Below are 27167 nucleotides of genomic sequence, written 5' to 3' on the forward strand. Positions count from 1 at the left end.
GAAAAGACTGATATTTCGGGAGACGGTCATTCATAGAAACACCTTCTACCTCTACTGCTTTGTTTTATACAGAAAAAATTTAAATGTTTTCATTATACATTTTTTAATAAATATGTCCTCAGGAGAGAACTTGTTTCTTTCTAGACCATAAGCACTTACATATCACTCCTATTACTTCTGCTAATATACGAATGCATCAACAGATGGACAGATTGCATCGACAGATTGATAATCCTCATTTTATAGACTAGAAAACTGAGGTTCGATAAAAACATTGACTATACAATTAGTTTGCAAACAATTTGGGAATCAAACTTGAGCTTTCAAAATTTACTTCTTTCTATCCCACCAGTGCTGTCTTTTAATGTCAAATAAGTGTAATGCCTTGTGGCCTACATGGTGCCTTGGCTTTACAGACTCATGTTAGGCAAGAAAAGCAGACCATTTTATAGAAGTGAAAGCTGACACAGAGGATGCTCATAGCCCTGTCTTGTGAGTGTGCATAAATACAGGTATGTATCAGCTCTACAATTTAAATTTCTTATGTAAGCCTTGTGGAATAAGTATGATTTAAAATGTAAATATATTTACAGTTAGAAAATATATGGGAACATTTTATCAGTGTAAGCTGTATGTCGGCTAATTGGATGTCTGCCTCTTCCAGCCTGCTGGATTTCTTGTTTTCATAGCTTTAAACAAGAATGATTCACCACCAACCCATGTTTGATCAGAAACCCAATACCCTTCCTAGTAGCTTCAGGAATTCTGGGAGGCCTCGGTTTCTATGAATCATTGCTGGCTGTGATCTCTTGTTTCTGATGAAAGCTTGTTTGCATTGAAGGCTTCTTGCTTATCTGTCCATTTTCTACCCCAGGCAACTATTCTGGACATCCTTTACTCTTCGGATGTGCGATGAACACTGTGTGGAGTAGGAGGCATCAAGAGGCAGAGGACATGCCCTGAACCTGTGATATTAAATATCCCTGCATTTTGTCATCCTCACCTCTTTGACGTGATCAATGCAGATAACTGCACAGTTTAACAGCTCTCCTTCCGTTGTCTAGTCTATCTCATAGAAAATCTACAATTAGCACAACTGGCACACTTTGCTCTGGTACAGTTGATACTGCACAGCATTGTTATAGCTTAGGTAGATTTCTCGATCTGCCTGCTTTTAGCAGCACCTATGTGAAAGAGAAAGTTGCAAAAATAGCTTACTCACTTCCCATTCTAGATTTGTATTCAAAACAAGGCACCTTTAATAATTTATCTGGTGAGAATTTAAAGAGGGCCTTTAAGAAGAAAGTCATGCTGAAAGTAATCTTATAATCTTCAGGAATGACATGCAGCAACGATTTAAACAGTGAAACTATATAGACACATTTTCCTTTACAAGCTTAAGAAATTTGGTATTTATGCTTTCTTGAAAGGAAACCGTTTCTTTTTAAATCCTTAGAGTCTCTTGTATTCTTTGAGATGTTTAGAATATAATTAATCATTTGGAAAGTTATTTATTATGATAGTGACTGTCATGTAGAATGTATTTTGATAGTAAATTGAAAATTGAAGAGAATTGTCAGATCTGTCTTGCAAGTTGAATTTAGAAACATTTTATAATGTACTATATTGCAGAAATGATTGCTTTCTAATGACTTATTCTGAAAACAGTAAACATAAAGATTAGTCAGATTTAGAGACCTAATCTATAAAAACACTACTTGCACAGGGTGTGCATACTGTACATTTCTATCAGTTTGCGAGTAGGATTTTTACACTAACCTAACATAAACAGCCCCCCTTTTAACACTTAGCTTTTGAAAATTTGAGAAAATTTTAGAATTTTGGCAAATAAAGTATGTTAGTCACATTCATTATTGAATTATTTATGCAATGCTTAGGAAATTTTATAATCAAAGTTGCATCAAAGTAACTCTAATTAAATTTTTATTATTTATAAATCTGCTGCATACACAATTAGAACTTTACTAATTATTCATACCAAATATATAAAAAGTCAAACATACAAGGTTAATTTAGGGACAAAGGGTTGCCAAGAAAGTACCACCTACTCTTTCACTGGGACATTTAAACAGTGATAAGAAGGAACATGTAATTTTGTTTTTGACATTTTAAGTATGAAAACTTAAGAGTAATGAAAGGTCCTACTTTCTGTTACGAACCTTGCCTCCCTGAGCTCTAGGACCTGGATTTTTTTCCCCGAATATGTCACCCCATTGGTAGCTAACATTTATTGAGTAGTGAACAGGATGCCTTAATTTCTCTCCATTTTCATTTTACAAGTGAATGCGTGGAACCCCAGCAGGTTTCCTATTCCCGCCCAACTGCAGCAAGCCAGCAAATTTCTTAAACCTAAGATTCTTTGTGAAGAGATGTGTTTTGCAGCTTTCCAAGCCTCTGTCTTCCAGGCCAGGTAAGAATAAAATATTTAGACACAAAATCATGATTAAAAAAAAAAAGCTTTTCAGGGACTAAATTGTGGTTGATAAAACATTTCATATATCTATGGTATGAAATCTTCTTCGGGAGAATTTTTATATAAAACAAGGAGTCATTAAATGGTTGCTAAATTTATATCTCCTCCACTAAAGATGATTAATTATAATCCACTCAAATTATTTTTGGGTTCTCATAAGTAATCAAATGGCCATTGTTTAAGCCCATGGTTTTGTTTTTTCATTCTTAGCAGAGGAATAGTCATTAAAGTTAGTGTTTAACGTTCAAAATGAGGAGACACATTATCTAAAACTAGAGTTTCCATGATACTTTGAGAATTTAGAAATATTTTCAGTTTTAGTCGGGATAACCCAGAAAAAAATAAAATCATAAGCTAAGTTATGAATAGCAGATATTGACACAGATGCCCTATGAGAACCAGCAGTTGATTTCATTGATAATTTCCTGCCCAATGATGACTGCTCTAGAATCTTTCTTTAATTATGGAGAAAAGCTGATAGCACTTAATAAATACAGCTTAGTCAGCTATATTTCTTACATTTGCAGTAATAAACAATATTCAAATGTACTTGTTGCAGTAAGATAAGAAAGCAAAAACAAAAACCAGGAAAGCTATGACAAGGCACTGTATTGAGTAGATCCTTGATACATTTTTAATTGACTGTTTCCTAAAGATCCTTTTTGTCCCAGCAAGGTTCACTTGAGATTATCTTTTGGCAATATTTTTAAAATATAATATTCATCCTTGGTTTTTGCTAACACATTTAGATTTATGAGAAGCACAAACATGAGAAATCAACATTTCATATCAAAGTTGAGGACAGAAATAAGCTGAATTCAAGTGTGTAATTCGGAACTCACTGTCTGGATTGTACCACAGAGGGTGGGTCCATCAGACAATCCAGGACTCTGTTTATCACAGTTGAAGCTGTGCCTTTCATGTCAGGGTCCCATCAGCAAGGGGAGGGGGAGGAAGAGATAAGCCCATCAGCGAAATAGTATGCTTGAACAACAAACAGTAGCTTCCTGCAATCAAGCCCTGCTAGCATGTGGCTTGTTCAAATAAAAATTACTGGACTGGAGCCAAACAAGGACAAAGTAATTGATAATGTGGTTTTTCAGAAACCATCCATCCATCAAATATGTCAGTGCTTCATAATTCTTTATTTCCCTTCTGAACAAAGATCCTTAAAATTCATTGTGTGCACTTAAAAACAAAGTGTCCTTGTGCTGGTTTATAAAGATACTCTTTTACTTTGGGTTTGTTTTGTTATTTGGTTACATTCCCTCCCATCCTGCATATTTTTTTTTCCTGATAGTTGCTGGAAATTTCTGCCATTCTTACACAAAGCATCTTTGTGCTGTATCAGCTTGCATTTTCCTTGGATTGTGTTTGGATGTTGCCTTTCCCCTGACTTCAGCACTGGTGTATTGTAGCCATAGCCTTAGTAAGTAGACTGTAACAAACAGATTCACTGCCCTCTTGGTGTGCTGCATCCTATTAACCTGCCCGTGAGAAGCACTGCTCAGAGTGAGGCTCCAGAACTATTGCAAGCAGAGGGAAAAACTGATGAGGGAGCACTGGATCATACTTGCATTTGTACAAAACCATTAACAGTTACTACAAAAAGAAATGTTTCTCTTCTATAATCTTTCCAATAGGGATGAACATCTTTGAACTACAACTTGTAATTTATTTTAGGATCCTAAATAACAGTATGCAAAATTAATAATACCTTGTCTCACCATCAGTAGCCAACAGCAATGTCTCTCAAGTGAATGTCAGCAATATTTGCTCAGTTCCATCCTTGACAACTTTCACTTGAAACTCAGGCTTGCTAGAGACTTACTTTCGTGTATGTACACAATTTTGCCTTGAAAAACAGTACTGATCATGCTTTCAAATAGGTAAACATGTATGATATTTTCCAGTGATGTTTTAAACCACAATGATATTATTAAAATGTCACAGCTGAAAATATGGGAAAGCATAAATTTTCGGTGAGTGAAAATGTATTTGAAAGTTTTACTTACTATTTATTTGCAAATCAATGCAATTATCTAGTTACCTCTCTTGAGCACTTATAGTGCTATCAACCCTTGTCCTTCCAATAGCATCCGAATAATCTTTGGATTTTGTTGTTTGTGTCTTGGAACATCTTATCAGAAAGCTAGAGCCTTATGAGATGGTTGTCCCTCATGCAGGCAGCGAAGTTGTGGCCAAGAAACTATTCCTGTTACTTCTCTATCTCAGTAGAATTTGTTTTGAAAGGAAGCCAGGAATAAAAAGCAAAACAAAACAAAACAAAACCTTCAGTAGCAGACAGAACCTCTACATTATCAGATACATTCTGGAATTTTTATTTTTTACTTCTTTTGGCTTGCTCCAAAATAAAACTAAAAAATTACATGGGTAATAATATCAATTTTCACATGTAACCTCTTTTCTAACCTGTGGGATATTAATACATAGATAGCAAAAAAGAAGAAACTGTTCACCCCACATCTGAAGATTACAGAACAAAAAATACAGAAGTCAGAACTACTTTTGGTGGGAGAGATTATCAATTTGGAAATAGCAAAGGGGCCAACTTTGAAGTCAACATCCATGGTAGGTCCTTTGAAAATAAGACCTCATTTAACTTCTTTGGTAGCTTGAAAAATTACCAACAAATCAATGTTACAAATTCTGCATTTCAAATTACTCACCAAGAGAGACTAAGGGGGCAAGTAGAAATATTTTCTCCTTCCTTTGGTGAGTGGACTTTTCTATATGTCCATCTTGCCCATTGCTTCATGCTAGGCCTCACAGGAAGATGCACATGAAACAGGTATGTTTTTGTAATATATTAATGTACTTTAACCTTTTTTTTTGCTTCATATTTTTTAAAAACTGAATTCCTTCCCATTTTGCCAGAGGCACCCAAAAAGTGTACTTCAGAGAAGTTGAAGGTTATTACAGAAATGGTTCAGGAAAAAAAAAGCTAGCATTCAATTTCTGATATCCAGAAGAGGACTTTGTCATCACAAATCAAAGTTGTCTTAACAACCAGGTTTTGTCAGAATAGGAAAGATTCCTTGTATCACACCCAGAGCGAGGCATTGCGGGCTAAGTTTTCTTCCGTGGTAACCTGCCAGGGAAGTTTGTTTGGAGGTAGCAGGAAGATGTAACAATGAGAATCAAAAACCCTGAAGCCTGTTCGTCTTTGTCCGTGGGATTTGGGTGTAGGGAAAATGGGAAGGTTGGTGGTGGTCAGGTCACCTGCTTCTCTTGGGCAGGAACCCATGATAGATGTGTAAACTGTTCCACTAATTTCATGTGCTTGTACTTTTATATTTTCTATCCCTGAATTCAGGATGAGTCAGGGTATGTCAGAGTGTCCTTAGCATTATTTTCTTTCTCAGTGGTGCTTGAGATGGTAGGTGTTAAAATCAATGGTGTTTTATATTCAGTGAAATGTATGAAGAACAGAAAAGGAAGAGAAAGGATTTCCATGAGTTGTCAACTAACTCAGCAATCAGAAAAAGCCAGATAAAAGTAAGCTCCCACGTAGCCTAGCGAGAGGCCAGCAGCAGACTCTTGAGTGGCTCCTTCCTGTTTGATTGTCTGAGGTATGAATGAGACCTAGACTTTCTAAGGAGATTCTGGTGAGAGCTTTCTAGAAAGAGGGTAGCCATCAAAGATTCCAGGGAGACCATCCCACTAGGATCTATTGGGATTCCTCATCAACATCAAAGAAAAATGTGAGACCAAGTCATTATAACTCCAGTTCAAACTGAAAGAGAAAACTGGCCATTCCCTACACAAGCCCAGGCTCCAGGATGAGCTCCAGCAGAACCTCCTGGAGGGAGAGCCATCACACCTTCCATGGCCTCTAGTTCCCTCCCCCAGGGGTCTTTTGCAGTAGATCCACAAGGCTAAAGTGAACTCTGCTGTCCTGGGCCATGATCCCCTCAACTACCTGCATCCTGGACCCCCTCAGCCATCATAAATCTGCTGTCCTGCACCCCTTGAACGACTACAAAAACCATCCAAGTCTCACCTCTTCCACTGAACCCAGAGGCTATGTTGTAGAAAAATGAAACAAAAACAGAAACCCAAGACTGAACATTTTTTCCAAACAGGCAAAGTGTTTAAGTAGAATAATTAAAATTAAGTGAACAAGATGAAATTTCCTACATTATCACAATACATTCAGGGTTTTGTCTTTGCTGCCCAGTTAGGTATTTTATCAGTTATTAGAAAAAAATTAAAGAAACTCAAAATTCTATCAATATGTGATTGAAATGCAAATGAATGTTGACTCTTGGACTCCAGATTAATGAAGTAACTGCCCTCAAGTTGTCTAAAAGCTGAAGACGGATCATATGAGAACGTTCATAAATACAATATGAGGCACCATTAACATAAGAGTCTGTGAGAGATAGACCAGGTCAACTTTCATGCATAAATCAGCAAATTGTGATCCTATGACCTGCATTATAATATTAATGGTGTTTACCCTGACCCAAGAGATGCTGCTGTTATTGATACCACATCTTAATGCTGTCCTCTGATCCTTGTTTAGAAAGGAAGCAGGTTTTATGGGTAGATTATAACCCTTTAATGGCAACAATCAGATACATGTGAAAGCCAAAGTATGAACACTGGGATAAGTTATTGTCTGCTTTTTGATGGGTCATTTCAAGAAATTACATACAACAGTAGAAGGAAAAAATAAGATGTTAGGGACATATGTGTCTTAGTTACTTATTTCCTTAATGAGCCCAAACATCTGCTGTTCAAAGTTAAAAGGAAGAAAGGTATATTTAGCTCACAGTTTGTAGAGGTTTTAGTGCATAATTTACTGGCTTCAAGGCAAGGTGGGCACATGGCAGAGGGGCAACTGTCATGGCAGAAGACAGTAAAAGCAAAAAGAGAGGAGAGAAGACTCTGTCCCTTATATCATATGCAGGTCACCCACCCTAGGGCAGGTGTAGCACTCACACCCTTGATCCCAGCACCAGACCATGAATCATTCACAAACTCTGGATTCAGCCACTCCTGAAAACCCCACCCCACATGACTTCATGAAGCTTTGGGGGATATCCAGGCACAAACCATAACAGCATGGAAAAGTGTATCAAACATAGAAAGACTGCATTGGTATTACAGGATATAGACAGATTGCCAGAGGACTAGAAATGGCACTGGTTTTTTCTTGGCCATGTCATCTCAGCAGTCTTCCCCAGCATTTTAAGTACATACCCGTGTGCCCCACCCAGCTGAAGCCATGCGTTAAGGACCTGATCCAGAATTGATTGCCCAGTGTTACCAGTTACTGGGAAATGTTTCTTTCGGGGCTGAGTTTAGTTTGTTGTTCTTCCTTTAGCCCAGGATTCAGGATGCATATAAGCTTCCTTTTATCTTAAAATGTATGTGAGGGGGATGCTGGGTGAACGGAAGGTGACATCGAGTAGCTGACCATTCTGTCTTCCTGAGACAGTGCACTGGATCATCCCTTTCAGTTCAAAAAAGCCTCCCCCTCTTTATAAATCTTCACTTATTGGCTCAGGCCATTATCACTGTGAGACAGAATGAAGGGAAGCAGTTAAACATGTACCCCCACCCCATTTGTGTTTATAGCTACCCAGAATGAACATCAATATTTAAATGCCTAGATTATTTTTGGCTTATAAAAAACCAATTAGCTGTTCCTCAGGCCCAGTGTTTGGAGCCTTCATAGGACAGAGGATGGGACTGTTTAGTTCTTGTGGTCAGAAACAGGGAAAGGTTAGGGGCGGGCTTGTTGGTGGGCTGCTGGGCTCTCCTGGGACCATCCACGCTGAAAGGGCAGGGCAGGGCTAGGTCAGGGAAGGGAGTTAGTCAAGGAGTCGCCAGGCCCCTTGGCAGCACTGGGAATGCTTGTTCAGAAGAGCCGCATCACTGAAATACATTATGGACTTGAGCCTTTCCTCTGGGACAGTTTAGGCCCAATTCTACCTTCAGGTAGAAACCTGTAGACCTTTGTCAGCTATGTAATTCTGATTCCTCAGAGTAAATGCATTCTCCCCAGCCAGAGGTTGCATGTTTGTATCTGAATATAGGGCCTCATCCTTAAACTTAACTGAGTTTGTGCAGTAACATCTATGCTGGACATGCAGAGGGACCAGAACTCATGTTCCTCAGGAAAGACACTTGCTTCTTTAGTGGTCCAGATGCTATGGTCTCTAACTCAGAATTAGTGTCTAGTTTGTATTAATCTTTTTTTTTTTCTTGTACACATCATTAGTTGTTTATGTCAGTGGCACCTAAGCCTTAGGCAATTATGGACCCAACCAAATCTAGTGTTTGTGATTGGTTCATTGTCTAGGGCTTGGATTGGCGGTGTGAGTGTTTCATCCGCCCAGGAGTGGAGACAGGATATGGTATATGGTGGGAAGAAGGTATGTCTGTCTCTCTTGCCAGTTAGTGCCTTGCTGTTTGCAGCCACCATGAATGGTGGCCCTGCCATGCCACCCTGCCTTGGAGCCAGCTGAGTGTGGACTGAAACCTCCAAGAACTGTAAGAAATAAATCTTTCCTTCCCTAACTTTGGGCGTCAGGTATTTTGTCTCAACAATGAGTAAAAGATAACTAAGACAGCTGTCTACTCAATAGAGTTGCAGTCTACTTCTTCCTTACTCATAAAATTTCATATCTGTTTGTGGCAACGAAGGACCCAGCCCCTGGGGAGAAACATGATTTCCCAAATTCTACCGCAGCAGCAAGGGCTCACACAGCAGCAAGCCAGAGATTTCTGGGTGATGGTTTCTGTTAAAGATTGGACCACCTTCATCAAAGAGAATTATTCAGTCATGTGATTCTTATGGCCTTAAACTGGAATACGTTGTCTGGTTCTACACAGGCTGGTTCTAACCAGGTGGATGTCTTGCTTACATTTATGCAGAAAGTATTTATTGAGCAACTGCTACCTTTTAGCTCAATGCACAAGACAGGAACACGTGGCCATCTTCTTCACTCCTAATAAGCATCATGTTACTCCGAGCTCCTGTGTGTAATACAAAGTACTACTGATTTAAGCAAAGAGAGAAAAAGGAAGCTAAGCAGAAAATAAGGTGGGAAAGGTGATTTGTGAAAGATGCTGGACATCAAGAGATGCAGACTAAGAACTCTGACTTGGCAAACAGGCAGAAGACTAGGAAGCTGGGCATCCTGAGCTGTAGGCCTGGTCACCCCAGGGATGGTCAGGTTAGAGTCAGGACACAGCCACCATCCCTGCCCCTACTAAGTCTGTGACCTCCCCATCTGCTGCCGCTGCTGATTGTTGGCATGCTCAAGCCAGAGTATTGGTAGCAGTGTCACATTCTGCTGGGCCATCTCAGATGCTGCACAGTGATTTCAGAGGATCAGCGCAAACAGTACCTGGTGCTTCTGCCCTAGTCTTCGCTTCAATGGACAAGGGTACTAAGATCACATTCTACCAAGGTGACGTTCACAACACCGGAGGGAAATCCCTGAAAGAGACTGGAGGACCTGGGAGGAAGGGTGGATGACAGCAAAATGAAAACAGAAAAGTGCATGATGGCAAGAACAATTTTCCTAGAGTGCTACAGTTTTCAAAAGCCCAAAACAATAAACATAACTCCTATATAGTATTTTAATGCTTCAAAGTACATTTTATCTTCACAAAATTGAGGTGTAGACAGAGGAGGCGTTGCATCTGAGCCTTGAAAAGTTGAGGTTATAGTTATGGAATATAAGGTGTTTTGTTACTACTTGAATTTTTATGTAAAGGGAAAGAGATGTGTAACTTTATGTAGAATTTCAATTGGGGTTGGCTATGACATATTTGAGATGCAAACAAAATCTGTGAACAGTGTTGATTTATATATACAAGTGAACTAGTTTCGCAAAAGTGAAGGTATTCTATTTGGAAAGTAAAAGGCTTGCTTTCCATGTTAGACTTTTTATCTTAAGTTCTTGTTAGACTCTCAAATTCTTATTTCACAAAGAAAAGCCATCTAACAGACTGGCAAACATGATCGTAAGCTGAATTGGTATATGCTGCTAATCTTTATCCTTTTTTGTTGTGTTGTTAAACCAGGGTCTCACTATGTATTCCAGGGTGGCTTTGAACTCCCCTGGCTGCCCTCAAACTCACAGAGATCCTCCTGCCTCAATCTTCTGAGTACTGGGATTACAAACATGCACCACCAAGCCCAGCTAATCTCCTATCTCTTAACCTTAGGAGATAGGACTGATTAATCGGGGCATTCTTTTGCACAGAATCCAGACAAGGCTTCGGGATTCCTCCTAATGCAGCGCTGTATGCAACTTCTCCTACACACTCAGAGCTGGCAGTCTTAGAGAAGTATTCCATATAGAATTACAGTGGTCAAGAATTTGTTTGTCTTTCCCAGAATGTTGATGCTCTGAGAAAAAGCACCCACCTTCCAGAAATAGTCTTCCGAGTTTTTGGTTCAAATCCTCAGTGGTTACACAGATTAGAAACTACTGGTTAAATTGTAGCCCATGATCTCATGGAAGTCAAACCACATGTCTATCAAGGCTAAAGTTTTAGAGGATGTGGTAAAAACAAAATGTCATGATAGTAGAGTGGGGGTTAGAGCATTCATGAGAGTGCTACAAGAGGAGGATGTGTGTTGCCCATGCAGAAAACAGGCAGGTTTTAGGAAGAGATTGGTTTGTTAAATGAGTTTCTTTTCCCCCCTATCTTTTGGCATGGTCCTGTGCTGCCGACGGTCTGACATTCATGCACAGGCAAACTACAAAAATTTATTTCTCAACCCAAGACAAAGTAGGATACTAAGAAAAACTCGGTAGAATAAGAAAATCAGATCTCCCAGACACTGGGTGTCATGGCTTGTATCTAGAGGTCCCCTAAAATCCACGTGCACTCATACATGGGACTTTTGGGAGGTGGCTGGATCACAGGTATGTGATTCTGTATCAAAGATGTGCAATAATTGGATTAGCACCATACCACCTTGCCATGCTGCCCTGCCTTGGAGCCAGTTGAACAGGGACTGAATCCTCTACAAACTGTGAGCCAAATAAACTTTCCTTCTTTAATTTTGTGGGTGTCAGATGTTTTGTCCCAGCAATGAGAAAGTAATTAAAAAACCAGGGATTAGGGGCAAGGTTAGCTTTGCCTACCTACTTTCTCGATAAGACATGCTGAGGTCTAAGTCTTTAAATTAAAACCTAAATAGACAGAGGTTAGGATAAATAAAAGTGAGGATGATGTTTAGTTCAAATGTCTTTCTGGATCACATTTTTGGTGATGATAACTACATGATCATAATGTTGCAAGAACACAGGATCCAGTGATTGTGTAAGCCCCAAGGAAATTGCTAGCCCTCAAAGGTTTCCTGCATCAACTAGGTAAGCTGGAAGTTTACAGTGCTCAAACGTCCCAAAGTCTCTTTCTCTTTTCTTAGGGTTGCAACTAGAGTAAATGGACAGGGAAAAGCACCCAGCTGGCAGAAACTGAGCTACCAGATTGGCCAATTAAAGAATTCAATATATTGCCAGGAAAATGATTCAACCACACAGATGTCAATGAGGCCTGCTAAAGTTATCATTTATCTTATTCTCCTTGTCTAGCAAGGTGTGTGTGTGTGTGTGTGTGTGTGTGTGTGTGTGTATGGGGGTGGCTGAAATCACCCTCCTGCCAAGGACCTGTGTACACACACACACGCATACAATGCCCAAGCGGAATTCTCAAAGGAACTTAGAGCACTCAGGGGCGAGGATCAATAGCATGGATCAATAGCATTTGCCCCTGCATGTAGCATCTCTTTTTCCTGTTTCTAAATGAGAAATTTGATTGGTGTTATCTTAATTTTTTGCTAGCATTCAATATTAGTGTCAGAAAAGTCACAGACATCAGATGTCACCCTTGATACTGGGTATTAAGCTAGTGGTGTTGAGGTGGGCTGATTATATCTCTGGTTGTGTGTGGGGTTATTGTATTTTGTAACTAGTAGCTATGTTGGTTATCTATTTCCACAAAAATTTTGTTAACATGCAACTGCAAAATCCAGAAGCTTAAAGCAACAACCATTTATTTTGTTCATGAGCTTGTGGCTTGTTTGGACAGCTTTTGTAGTCTTGGCTAGGCTTGACTGATCTTACTCATTGGTGTGTGACTCAGCTGGTGGTTTGGCTGGTGGCTGTCTTGTGTGCAGTGTACCCACCTAGAACTATCTGACTCTGCCTACAGTATCTTTCATCTTCACGGACTAGCCCATGCTTGTTCTGATATTGATGGAAGAGCTTTAAAAGAAGAGCAGAAGCATACAGGGCCTCTTGAAGCCTAGGCCCAGAACTGGCACACAATCTCTCTGTCCCATTCTTTTGTCTGTATCAAGTCACAAGGGATGTGGGGGAGTAAATTTCAGTGGACTCTTGATGGAAGGTCTTGCAAAATCATACCACAAAGGGTGTAGACAGAGGACAATGTAGACATTTGGAGATATGTTTGTAATGAACCCACCAAAAAAGTCATTTGAAAAGTTGTTTAAATAAGAAGAGGGTGCATGGCAGAGCTGGCTGACCAAGAGATGGTTACTGATTGAAATTTATCTCTAAGACCTTTTGATATTCTTCCATTCTTCACCAGCAGCACATACCTCGTCTCTTCTAAGCAATACTTACTTTAATCACAAGACTTACTTGAATAGAGTAGAAAACTTTCAAAAACTACTTCCTTGGCCATAGTGATTGTCCAAGATGGTACCTGTCCCAACCTAGGTCAATCAGCTGTCTTATAATTTACTGCATACCTTGTTTGATGCTTGATCAAGAAGTGGAGAAGTCTGATTAGGGGCACTCAAAATGCCTTCTTATCTCCAAGTGGGAGATAAGAGAATCTGTGAGTACAGGGACTGACATCAACCATGACACCATGGTTAAAGCAAGTCTGTAATAAAATGAAATTGACATCCAGAGAGAAGTATTCCTTGGACAAAGTGAGAATAGATTGTTTGAATCATTCTAGTTTCTGGTACAGTTATCCCCAACCTGTATCACACATGTTCTTTCCGTAAACTGATTTTAGAGGTAACTCTGTCTCTGTCTCTGTCTGTCTGTCTGCCTGTCTGTCTCTAATAACATAAGCTAGGAGTTAGTTTACTACAATGAAAGTAATTTTGTTGTGATTTGAGAAATAGCTCTCCTGCTTCAAGACACTGCTTCTATTAGCAGGTCATTCTTTGCACTAGGAAGGTGTTATGGTTTATAACTAGAGGACCTCCCTAAAACCTCCTGTGTGCATAGATGGGGCCTTGGGGAGGCAGTTAGGTCATCAGGGCATGATGCTCATTTGTGAATTAGCCCACTGGTGAGGTGAGTTTATAGCTAAATGTTATTTGGGAGGTGAAGCCTGGCTGGAGAGGGAGGACACTGAGGGTGTGGTCAGGGTGGTTTGTCTCCCAGTCTGTTCCTTGATTTCGGGGTCTGCTTCCTGCCTGCCATACAGGAGCTGTTTCTCTCCTCCTGTACTACATTGCATTGGATCCAGCCAACCTTTCCACCTTCACCTTGTGGGCACTTAGGTCCCTGTCAGGAGAGAAGTAACTGGACAGAAGGTACAGGAACTGGAATGAGCCGTGCACTTTAACACCACCTTCAGCCCTTTCCTCAGTGTCATTCAGCTTGAACTCCTTTTGCTTTCTCTTTCCCACCACTTCCACGTGACTGAGCTTTTCCTCTTTGTGAGCCTCACACACTTCACACACGTTTCTGGGGCTTACCTCAAGCACTGAATTCTATGCTCACAGCTGTATCTGTATCTCTAGTTAAATTGTGATCCCTTCCTCTAGGTTACATATTTTAAAATTCTTATTTAGCTTTGTAAGTATTCTAAAGATTAGTCTATTAAAACTTTAAAAGACATTAATGTCTTAGCTAGAAATTGTTGCTAAACGTTATTTGAGAACAAACTCGTTCACCCGTCAGTAGCTCTGAATCTTGGCTATGCGGTAGAATCACGCAGGGAGCTTTTGAAATCTACTGATGCTTGAGCCTCACCCTAGACCAATTAAATAAGAATTTCTGGGAGTGCAGCCCGGGAATCAATATTTTTAATAGATTTCCAAGTGGTTCTAATATGCAGCCAGGATTAAGAAATGCTGCCCTGGATGTGATTTCTGTGTGTGGTACAGTGCTAGAGCTGAAGGGAAGTCCATCGAACTGGGGGGAAGGTGTTGTGAAAGCAATGACTTTTTTTTTTTTTTTTTTTTTTTTTTTGTCTTTTTATCGGTACCGGGGATTGAACTCACGACTGCCTGCTTGCAAGGCAAGCGCTTATGCCGCTGAGCTAAATCTCCAGCCCTGAAAGCAATGACTTTTAAGCTAAATATAAAAGGGTGCTACAATTTGGGCAGAGAAACATAAAAGGAGAAAATAGAACATGGAAAGACAGAAAACACTGGGCCTCTGTAGGAAATGGTGCATCCCACTTATTTTCAGTAGGGGTGCAGAGTAGGGTTGAAACAGCATCTATTGAGTACCTACTCTGTGCTAACCCTTAAACACACATTTGTCATTTAAATTTCACATTTATGGTATGAGAGAGGAAAAGACTGAGGCATGGATTACCTGAATATTTGCTTCAGGTTTGGGACTCGCTAGTGATAGAATCTGGGTTACACCCAGCCCTTCTCTGGTCTCCACAGCGATGCGTAAAACCTCACCTGGGGCTAACAGGTAGGCTGTACCTGTTGCCAATGACCTTGCTTTCCCCAGCTTGTGTCTTGCTCAGCTGAAGCTCCCAAAGGGCTCATGGGCTTGGGCTCAGGACCATCTGCTTTCTTGAGTCAACATCAACAGGGTCAGTGCATTTGGCCGTGACCTCTTCCCCCTTGTCAGGGGGGCTTAGCATGGTTGCTCTCCCAAGGGTACCTGAAGGCCTGACCGCATGGCTGACTGCCTGCCTGCTGCCAGCTTCAATAACCAAGAACAGAGGGAAGCTCGCCTTCCCTGCAGTGCCTCCACTTTTGTGATAATCCAGATCTCTCCGAATGATGTCATTGAGATACTTATTTGCAATCTCTCATCTTCTATGTTTGTCTTACTCCTGATCTAGGAAATGGCCACCGGACAGCACAGCTGTCCCTCCTAAGCAGGCAGTAGCGTCCTTGCCACTTTCCATCTGAGGGTTCTTTTTTCTCCCCAGTCTTAGCCTCACACTGATGAACTCTAGTGCTGAGCAGCTAAGGTGAGGCAGTGGCCAGATTGTACCTCTCAGGTCAACAGTAAAATTTATAATTACATTTTCTTTAATAGGAGAGTGCTAGATTGAAAAGGAGATCAATAAGATGTTTTTCTAGGACTAGAAGGTGAGACTAAAGGAGTTAGGAAATAGATTATTTAGAACTCTCTTATTGTAGGTGACAGAAAACCCAGTTCAAACTTGTGTAAGTGAATAGATGGATAATCAGCTACTATCACGAAAAGTTCAACATGCGTATCTTCAGCCAGCGTTTGAATCAGGGGCTCAAATGATGTTATCAGGCATAAGCCTCTTGGCTTTCTCTGTATTACACTCATGGGCTTCATTCTTGAACTCTGTGGGTGCCCTTTAGCTCTAAGATGTCGTCAATGGCAGTGTTAGTCATCCTAACAGAGAAGATTCTTTTACTGGTGTACCTTCTCAAGACTCAGAATTAACTATGATTGCATTACTGTGCATGCATGCCTGCTTCTAAGCAAATGAACAACTCCAGATGTGTGGACCATTGTTGCTAGGTATGCCTGGCTCATATGCCCATCTTTGAACAGCTGATCTGGCTAAGGAAATTCAGTGCTTTAGTAGCCTAAGCATGGATCACATGATCCACCTGGAACCACATGATCTGAGATTGGGGGTAGAGTGGCTTCCCAAAGGAAATCTGAAGTATGGTAACCTAGGGAAAAAAGAGAATGGATGACAAAGAAGTAGAAAGCGACAAGTGACCACAACAAGAAGCTATTTCAGAAGTCCAGGCCTGGCCCAGCATATGGTGAAGATGAAATATGTAACAGAATTGTCTTCAACAACCTGCGGTTCATGCATCTGTGCCAAGACAGACTGTCCCACCACCACTGGGCAAATCAGACCCACTGCAGGCCCATGGATTCTTCCATACCTCTTCTGCTAAGTGTGGTGTAAACTATAGGGCTGTCTTGAGGAGACTTATACCGACTTCTCAGCCTTCGTGTTAGTGAAGCTCATGGGTAGCTGAGTCCTATCATTAAACTAATGCGTCATTTAACATCAATGGTTTGATCTCATCCCCAACCTTTTTATCCAAGCTGTTACCAGTTGTCACATGAGGTGACTGAAAGGTTCTGCTTCTCCATATTATTTGGTCTCTCATGGAAAAGCCACACAGGCCAGCGCAAGACTAGTATCTTCTGGAGAGAAGGCCAAATCATGTATGTATCCTTTGATAGTTTCAAGTCGAGTGAGGATTGTGAATTATTGCTTTATAATGTTTTCAGTATTGAAGTCTGGGTAGATAACACCTGTGTTTGATCATTATGTTTCACCAAAATTATCTTAACATGAGCGTATAACAGGTTTACACTGACAGAAACAAAACGGCTAATACCTGTTACAAAATTGCATCACATTTCTTAAAATTTCATTGAATGGAGCTGAAGTGGGATAAGTTTTGCCCGTGGCAAAACCGTTCGATTCAGATACAGCAAAGTTATCAAATTTACCTCCTAAGAGTACACAGCAGTCACTTAGAAATGAGCAGGGCAGGTCTCCAGTCCAATTGGAGACACAGAGCAGAGCTCTCATGGATGGCTGGAGTGGACTAAAAGCAGTTTAGAATCTCTCTGTCCGGTACACTTTGTCTCTAGTGTCTTTTTTCTTGTTTTTCCACCACTTTTAGTACTTTTACGTTTTATATGATTAGCTTTCAAGCAAAAGTTTTGCAAATCAACCATCAGCTTTCTTAATATTAAAATTAAATGTATAATCTACTGTTTCCTAGACAGAAAGGCATGGGGATACTTAAAATTGTGCACTCTGTACATTGACTGCCTCCAAAACTGCCAATCATGTTTGGTAACCTGACTTGAAGAAGCTATTGGATTTTCTTTATCCTTAGTTTTCTGATGTTAAATGGGAAAAATAATAAGATTATTGTAATGAAATGGAGAAAATAATATTACCTGTCTTTTAGGAGTTGTGGCACATAATAAACATTCAATCATCACTATGGCAATAGCTGTACTCATCAAGGTTATCATCATCAACAATTTATGTGTCTACAAAAAAGTGTATTTTGGCAAAATTTGGAAGTCAAGAAAATCATTGTGATTTAGTGATTACACCTGCATAAAATGTGCCACAGGAAAGTGGGATCAGGAGAGACTTTTGCATAAAAATCTAAAATTCTTTTTATTTTAAGATTCATTAGCATTTCCTCTTCATGGGAAGGAGGGTGCGGGATGTCCAAGAACATTGTATTTTACCCAAGGGAACACAGGGGGCAGACAGTTGTGCATAAGGAGGAGTAAATGCCCAGAGAGACGCTTCTCTTCATCAGCAATGCTCTGAAGTCCTCGGGAGTCTTCTGTGATCTGTGTGCAAGGCACAAGCCCTGTCCTCGCCCCGCTGTGCACCCCTTCTGCTGCTCTGTCTCGCATGGCCCTCTGCTTCCACATTCCACTCCTCTCTCCGTGTTCGGTGCCCCAGAGGCTGACCTACGGCTGTGGTGGGTGCCCATCTGTGTTTCTACCCCATGGGCCCTGTGTGGAGGAATGTCAGTGGGGCCCCCTCCCTGCAGTGGACTTTTCTCTTGAGTACCTCGGTCTGCACCCATCGCTTCCGAGGTCCAAGCGTGACGTGTCTCTCTACTGCCTAGCACTGTGCCTGGGAAGCCTCACTGCTTGCTGATTTCCCTAAATCCTTCCCACACCTTTGGGAATGGTTACTCAGCTCCCCTGCGCTCTTCGCTTTGGGTAGGCTGTTTTCTACCGAGATTACCTGTTCCCTGGGTTCAGATTAGTCACCTACACTACATTGATGAAGTTCTGATCAATCAATGTCTTCTACTTTGATGCATTTTTTAAAATGTGGTGTTTTTCCAAGACCCATTAACATGACTCAAGTACTGTTTTTGCAGCTTCCTTAGAAAGAGCTGTTTTAATAAATTTACTTTAGGCTGGGCATGGTATTGCATGCCTGTAATCCCAGCACAGGGGAGGCTGAGGCAGGAGGATCATTGTAAGTTCAAGACTAGGCTGGGCTACAAAGCAAGCTGAAGGCCAGCCTGCACTGCATAGCGGGACCCTGTTTCAAAAAGACAAAAAAGAGAAAAAAGATGAAACTTAATTAACATAAATTTCTACTAGTAGTGAAAATTACACTAAGAGAAATATAAGTGAAAGGGAAATCCCCTTGATTTTATGACCCCATATACTAAGCTTCTTTTATTTTCTTCTTATCTACTTATAGGGAAAGACTTTCTCTTATTTTAGCAATGTTATATCACAAATTTTCCCCAGCTGCTTAAAACTTTAAATGTATTAAATTGTTTTTTCATTGAGGGCATGCAGTGTACCTCTGACATTTTTCCTCTCACGTAATGTGAAGGTTGCAAATTATTTTTATTTAGGGCTTGGTATGAAATTTTATTCTAGGACCAAGTATGTTACTTTGGAAACAGGTTTAAAGAATTCATTATGAGACTCAGATCTCATAATTGGAAACAAATTCACACATATCAGACTCCTTAATTAGCACATGCCAAACTTCCTCTCGCTTTTATTGTCCTTGGTAGTGAGTTCCTGCCATCCCGGAAGCTCACCCGCTTACAGCCTTTCCACCTGACCTCACATGCCTTGTGTTCTGAAAAAAAAATTCTTCTGTAGAACTGTTAGAGCAAAGTGGAGATGCTGCTTGGAACAAAGACCAGAGAAGTTCAAGACTGAGCTAGGAGACAACAAAAGAAAGAAAAAAAGAATTGTTTTCTTCTGGAGAGAAAGAATTGGAGTCATTTTTAGTTCAGAGTATGTGAGAAACAAGATGGCTAAATTAATCCCTTCTGCTGGGCTGGCTCTCAGGCCACTGGTCAGTGCTGCTATCCAGATTCCGTCTCTGTAAACTTCTGAGTCAGCTTCATGGTGGTGCAGAATCCCAAACTGGTTCCCAGCATTTTTCTACTAACTAAAAGTGCTCCTGAGTTCAGCAGCCAACACTGATAAACCCTGAATCACCCACTAGTTACATAGGGGTGATACATACATGTTGCCATGAGGCAACAAGTTGGGTCCTTTCTTCATCCTATTAAAACTCATTTGCGGTAACATATCTCTAGCCATTTGCAAAATGCATTAAAACAGCAATCGCCTCCTGCATCTTGCACGGTCTGGACCCTTGGTGTCTGAGAATGGTCTGCGGACCTACAGCATTGCCTTGGCCGGAGAATTCATTAGGAGTGCAGGCTGTCAGGGCGTGCACAGCTTTTTATGGATCAGAATCTGATTTCTAACTAGATTCCCCGATGACCCGTTCATACGTTAAAGTTTGAGAAGCATCTGATGTACTCACATTGGTCTAGTATGAGACAAAATGTGTTTCTTACATGTTTTATACACTGAGTCATAAAAGATTTCAGAGATCTAACTCTGCATCTCCTCCTTTGTGTTGCACAGAACACTTGTCTCCCAGATTGGCAAGAGAGGTTCAGGGAGTGCTACGGCCAGGTAAGGCAGATGTTTCTCTGCTGCTAATGAACCGATGTGCACGTTGACCCTCCAGGAAATAGGATGGAGATGTGAACAGTGGACATACTTAAAAGCTCTGACTATGAGGCATTATTTTCACCGGAATCTTTTATAACTCTTGTATTTATTCTGGTCCATTCTGGCTGCTCCAACAAAATACCAAAGACTGGATGATTTATGAGTAGTAGAGATTTATTTCTTACTTTTGTGGAAGCCGAGAAGCCCAAGACCAAGGCATGAGCAGATTTAGCATCTGACGGGAGTACTCTGCTTCCAAGATGCTGCCACATTGCACTGTCCTCGCATGCCACGGGAGCAGAAGGACAGAAGGGTTCCTCAGGCTCCATCCACTCTTCCGTAAAGTCAGGAATCTCCTTGGTGAGAGTGAATCCTGATGATCCAATGCCCTGGAAAGGCCCTTCCTCTTTATACTGATATGGGTTGAATTTCAACATAAACTTGAGAAGGATAAATATATTCCAATCATAGCACTACTCTTTCGTACATCTTGGGAGATGTTTGTTTAATTACTTCAATTAGTTTATATTCTTTATTTTTTTCATCTTCTTTGACCAACATAGGTAATTTCCTGTAATTTTTTTAAACCGGCTTTTCAATGGAAATGGCACTGGGGCTGCTGTCCTGCTTATGAAAAGGAAGCCCAAGTGTGACAGCTTGCTCACAGAGAAGCCGGCATTTCTCTGAGGTAGGAAGTGAGCGGATGTCAAGACTGCAAGTGTCTAAGATCTTATTTCACTTGCCAGTTCGCAGACCAGAAACTGGTAGAAGACATGAACCGCCTTGGTCAGAGACAAGTGATTTTATTACTCATTAAAAAGTGAGTTTATTTGTGTTAGGTCCCGATGTCCTGCAAGTCCCAGGGGGTGCTATGAAGTGTTCCTGCTCATGGAGTGAGTTTGAGTAAGCTTGAGGAACCCAGAAATTTTATAATCAAATACCAGCAAGCTTACCCTTTGACCCAGAAGGAATCGTTGTCTTTATTATACTGGACAATAAACAAACTTGCCCTTTGCTTCTAACGAAGACTGTCTTCCAAGGCTGTTTATCATACAAATGTCCTTGGGGAGAGTCTGAGAGAGCAGTGTCCCCTAGCTTTCCTGGGATGATTCAGAGGGAAGGTACAACTGGAAGGGCAAGAGTCTGGAGGAACGTCCATGAAAGTTTAACGAGTCATGCTTGGAAGCAAGGCGTCCCACTTGCTAACATTTCACTCCCTGCCCCTGAAGTGACAGATGTCTGACTTCTGCTTGTTGCAAAGGAGGATGGGAAACCCTACCTGTGCATGCGGCCAGAAGAGGGAGCAGGTTTTGAGGACACTGGATAGTCTCTGCCACTTTGCCGCTGTCCTAATTTAGCTGCAACTTTTCTGCTTTCATTTTAAATAAAAATGAATAAGCATAAATGCCTAGAGGCGGAGCTTTGAATTCCGCAGCGCTGCTGACTTTCAGAACTAGAAAGGCCTTTGGAATCATTACTTCCAGCCAATTACACGACCCTGAGTCATTTAAGTGGTGAGAAAACCGAAATTTAGAGACCTTAAACGTCATGGTCATGTGGCTTACTAGTCAGAGCTAGTTAGTTAGCTGGCTGAGATGATCAGATCGCCACTTCTCTCCACTCTGACCATTCACAGGCTTACAAGCTCACGGGACCATTTTGTAATTTCAAGTATCATTCCCTCTACCTGGGAATTTTTTTCTTTTTAATTGTGGCTATTGGGATTTCTTAAGTCACTGACTGTCTACATTGTATTTATAAAATACTTATTGATCCTACTATGACAGGTACTGTTCTAGCTTCTGGGAAGACAGCTGCAAACGAACCAGGAGAAGTACCCACCCTATACAGCTAACCCCAGGTGAGATTATGTGTTACACAGAACCTGGTTGATTTTTCAGGCTGCCAGACCTTATGGCTAGTTTATGGTGTAAACTATTAATTACGGATTCCAGGCAATTTATATACTTCATCAGTCTAAATCAGGGAGTAAACTTCGGTGCTTCTAGATTTCTTCACAATAATTTTAGAGCAACAGTGCCTTTGTATTTTATCTAATTAAGCTTTTAAAATATATCCTATGCATTACTTTTACAAAAAATAAGTTATGGTTTTGTTGTCTGTAGGTTAATAGGTTTTATTATGTTAAACATCAAGCTTAATTTCAAGTCTCAAAACAGATTGGATTTTTAAATCTCAAGTCTCAAAACAGATTTTTTTAACAGAAATCTTACTCATATGTTTTGATTTATCAAAGCATTTTATGTTTACTTTAAAACATTCTTTCTATTCCCTAGAGAAGTCCATAATGTACTCAGTGCAAATTGAACATCAGAAATATAATGTAGTCAAATGACGGAATAAAATGCAAAAGAAACTGCGGAAGCTTTGGTCTTTAAAGGAAAAATTTGTTTCTATGTTACATTTTGTGTGTATATTATGGAAATATCTGAAAGATACACAGTACCCATGCACAAAAATATTGTTTATGAACAAGTGCATGTGATGTAGTTTATTGAAAAAGAGCTCAATTTAAAGTAATAGTGCGTGAAATAAGCAGAGCTGGCTGCGAAGAGGTCTGTATTGTGAGTCCTAAGTACCAGGATCTAATCATGATGGTGCTTAAAAAATTACCCAGTATAAATATTTGTATAGCATTTTATGATCGAACAAAGCTTTTTTCCCCCCATACAACAATAGCTAGCATTTATGGAGCACTTACCTAGCATGTGTGGGCTGTGATTATGTGGTTAATTCTTACCATGGCTCTGTGAAGGAAGTTCTGTGTCCTCTTTATCAGTCGACTTTCCACCCCAATTCTTTAAGTGACCATGAGAGGGGATGGCTGTGGACTCCTCTCATCTCAGTTCTCCCAAGGAGTGCCTCTGTCTCCTCCACAACCGCCTCTTTCCAGAGCCCAGGTCCAATGAGGCTTTGGCCTGCCCAAGGCACTAAGTTGCCATGTGATAGAATCAAGATTTGCAAATAGATCACATTTTCTTCCAGATGGAACACACTGCTTGATTTTGTGAACTTGAGGGTCACTTAACTTCTCTAGTCTTTGATTATACCATCTCAAATTCAGGAATTTGTTTTAAGAATTCTCTATATAACCTGGTACTTCTAATATTCTGATTTTAATAGAGTCTGGTTCTATTTTTTTAATGCTTAAATATTTAAAATATATTTTCTAATGCAGGTAATATTAGTTTGTGACATAAAACTTTCAAAGCAGCAAAATAAATAACAAAAAGTAAGTTTTCATGATAGCTAATACATGGAAGCAACCAAAATGCCCGTCAATGGATATACAGGTAAAGAGAATGCCATGCATGTGCACAGTGAAATTTACTCAGCCTTATGAAGAGGAAGTCCTGGTCAGCAACAGTGTGGACCAACCCAGAGGACACTGTGCTCCATACAATAAAGCATGCACAGAGATACAAATACTGCCCGATCTGACTTTATGTGTGAAATCTAAAACAGCTGGACTCATAAACATCGGGTGTAGCGATAGCTACCTGAGCTAGGAGAGAGGTGAATGCGGAAGAGGGCTGTTGGGTAGAGAGCAGAGTTTCAGCTTAGATCACTGCAATGTGCTTTCGTGATCTACGGCACAGAATGTAACTGCACTGAGTAATACACTGTGTATTTCAAAATCACAAAAAGATAGATTTTAAACGTTTTCAACACAAAAATTGTTAAGTATATGATGTGATGGATTTTCCAATTAGCTTGATTTAATCTTTCCATATTGTAAACATACTGAAACACCATGTTGTATTCCATGAATATATATAATTATTGTCAATTAAAAGTGAATGTTTAAAATAGTGTTAAATAAAGGAAAGTGTAGAGAAACTATAAAGTCTTGCTGCAGGGGACATGGAGGGGGCAACGTTTACTGTGCAGCTTATTATCATCCTGTTTGACAACAAAGCAAAACCAGCAATTCTAGCACAGAAAGCAACTCTCAAGGGAACTTGCTGCTATATTTTGAATGTGGTTTGCTGTCTCAAAAAATCCATGAAATTTAACCCCAGTTATGAAATATTAAGCAGCTGGACAAGATAGAAGCTTTGAAAGAGGACAAGTGTGCTTCCCTCGTGTGGTGAGTGCACCGTGGGCTCACAAGCCATCTGCAGAGAGCGGGTCTTCCACAGAGTCCAGTTTGGCTCTTGTCTTGTGGGTCTTGTGGGCTTCCTGTCTCTGGCCACGTGACGCCTGTGCCACCACAGGTCTCTGCCAGCAAGAAAGCCACCACCAGGTGTAGCCTTCAAGCTGACCAGGACGGTGCACCTAAATAAACCTCCTCTCGTGACTTACCCAGTGTGCAGCATCATCCTCTTAGTGGCAGAATGGGATGAAGACACCTTCTTTCGATTACTGTACTGCCGTACGGGAACATCGATATTGTTAGGTAACGCAAACTCTATGAAACTCCTCCAGCAAACTTTTCTCACTTTATAGATTAAACGTTGTGCTTTTTTCAAGACAACAAAAATGAAATATTGGGTTAAGATGTTTACTTAGGTCAAAAACAGACATTGTGGCTTTCTATATATGTGCTTATTGCCTATAGAGTAATAATTAATTTCAAAGCACGGATATATTTAAAATGAATGCCTTCCTTGTTTTGTCTCTCTGCCTCCCTGCTGGCCTTCCTTCCTTCATTCCTTCCTTCTTTCTTTTCTGAAGTAGACAAAGTAAAGACACAAACACATGATCCAAAGTTCCAAGCAGGATTTGGAAATACAACACAGAACATTTGGAAATATTTATGAGAAGAAGGAGAGACGGGCAGGGTCCACACTGAAGCATTTCCATATAGAACTGCCTGGAAGGGCACACGTGGAGGAGGAGGCCGTCCTCACTGGGGAAGGCACGGCTCATCACACTCCCACACAAGAGGTCACGCGTGGAAATGGTCATTCATGTTGAGCCTTAGCAGAGGCAATGTTGTATGATCAATTGCACGTGACGTGTCTGGACATCCCCGGGAAGCTGGGCAGAGGCACTGCAGCTGGAAACATGGACACTGTTTCTGGAGAAAAACAAATGCTCAGAGGGTCAAGATACCCCTTCAGAATCCATCCCACCCCCAGGAGATGTGGGCAGTTTGGACACTGACAGGAAGGAAGAAGCTGGCAGCTCCACTGTCTTCCCGCTTCCCTAGGCAGCCGAGGAGGAAGGGGAGCGGGAAGTGGAATCACCAGAGGCCTCCAAGCCCGACAGAACCTGGCACTGAAGCTTTGGTTCCTACTCATTCATTATCTAGGTCAGAGGGCAGGTTACTTAATGCTCCATAATGGTTTCTCCTTTTGTTGAACCAATGCCATCTTGCAGGGTAATGGAGAGGCTCAAATAACATGAAATGGGCCAGAGGTTCTCACAGTGCGGTCCCCGGGCCAGCAGCAGCAACAGCAGCAGCTTCTCTAGGGTTCTTGTCAGAAATACAAATGATAAGCCCCACCCCAAACCTACCAGAAACCAGAATGAGTGAGAGCTTCCGGTGCACCACCACGGATGCTAAAGTCTGGGAACTGCTGAAGTAGGAGGAGCTGTGGCGGGAGCCAGCATGTGCAGGTGGGGACTGCATGCTTTTCCTTCCTTTGCTGCCTCCTCTAAGTCCCCACTCTTTCCTTATTTCAGGGTTGCTTTTTGTCTTCTCTTTTCTGTTGTGGGTAATAGGGTTGAGACAGACCTTGGGGAGAAGCTGAGTTGTCACAGATGCACCCTTCAAGGACCTTGACACTCAACCCACGATGCTTCGAGAGTCTCCATGGTTCTTGTTAAACCACCCTTCTGGCCCATGGAGAAAGCCATCAAGTCTTGGAAACCCCAAGGAGCAGAGAAGAAAGCTTGCAAGAGAGTTTTTCTCATCATCAGGCTGTTACCATTTGGAGTTTTGACATTGCCACGTGGTCCTCCTCACCCACGCAGATCATTTCCTAGATTAAAAAAATATATATATCTGGCACCCTCTCCTCTACTGAAACTCTCCTTAGCCTCCACAAGACCTTGTTCATAAGATTGCACCTAACTCCTTCATATAACATGTCAGACTTTTGGAATCTGGCCCCAAAGGACTTCTGGACCTCCTCTCTCATTTCCTGAATTCAGCCCCTGTCCCCACCATTTACCCACTCCCAGCACACACAGCACACAAGCACGAGCTCCCAGGGCATGCAGCGCACAGGTGCATGACTCACCCACGGCAAGCAGGGCAAAGCTTCTCGGTGGATGCTCCTGTGGGGCCAACGGTGAAGACAACAGCGATGGTGTTCCAGCCGAAAGGAGCAGCGTGGAAAACTACGGTGGGGCTCTGTGGGAATTTTTCATAAAATGCTGTTTACCAGACAAGGTATAAAAATAAGTGAGGCTACAAATACAGGCTGCGGGCAGCTCAGGAATGTATTTAATGTAGCACCAACCAAGCACAACAAAAGCCAGCCTGCTCACACACACAAACCGCAACACACTACGTTGCACACTGTCCAGTAGTTACCTGAGATTCTTGGCTAAAAGTAAGTGCACAATCCCATTAAATAGCTGAGCAGACTGAGACCTAAGAAGTAGACCGAGCCTATGAGAAGCTAAATCATTGGTTCCTGGGATGATTCCATGATACAGGACGAAGGCTGGGGTACAAAGCTACTGCTGTATTCCCACCCACTACACTGCAGCAAGAGCTTTGATGGGCCCTGTGAGAGCCAAAGTGTCCCCGAACTTCCATGATAGCTGTAGGCCTAGCTCAGAAGCTTTTTGTGAAGTTCTTCAATTTAGAGGAATTTTTTTTATCTTAAATGATTCGCTTCCCTGTAATTAGTATCCTAATGATTTGTTATTGTTTATTCCTTGACAATGCAGGTAGGCATAGTCTGAGATTTGCACAATCATTTATTTCATGGATCTACTTGATAAATCCTTAGTGAAGAGTC

General features: G+C 41.1%; 1 long non-coding RNA gene across 1 annotated transcript in view; it reads left to right on the top strand.

Annotated features, from left to right (window-relative positions):
* Window positions 1-1961: 1961 nt before the first annotated feature.
* LOC134476191 (uncharacterized) overlaps window positions 1962-27167 on the top strand; it is a 34838-nt gene continuing 9632 nt past the window's right edge. The window contains exons 1-4 of the long non-coding RNA XR_010047749.1: window positions 1962-2431; window positions 20137-20187; window positions 20790-20914; window positions 22014-22087. This is a non-coding gene — a long non-coding RNA (uncharacterized LOC134476191). The remainder of the gene's footprint in view (window positions 2432-20136; window positions 20188-20789; window positions 20915-22013; window positions 22088-27167) is intronic.

This window comes from Cavia porcellus, unplaced genomic scaffold (genome assembly GCF_034190915.1).
Source record: "Cavia porcellus strain 051 isolate PalLab524CR breed Dunkin Hartley unplaced genomic scaffold, mCavPor4.1 scaffold_1, whole genome shotgun sequence".
Classification (NCBI taxonomy): domain Eukaryota; kingdom Metazoa; phylum Chordata; class Mammalia; order Rodentia; family Caviidae; genus Cavia; species Cavia porcellus.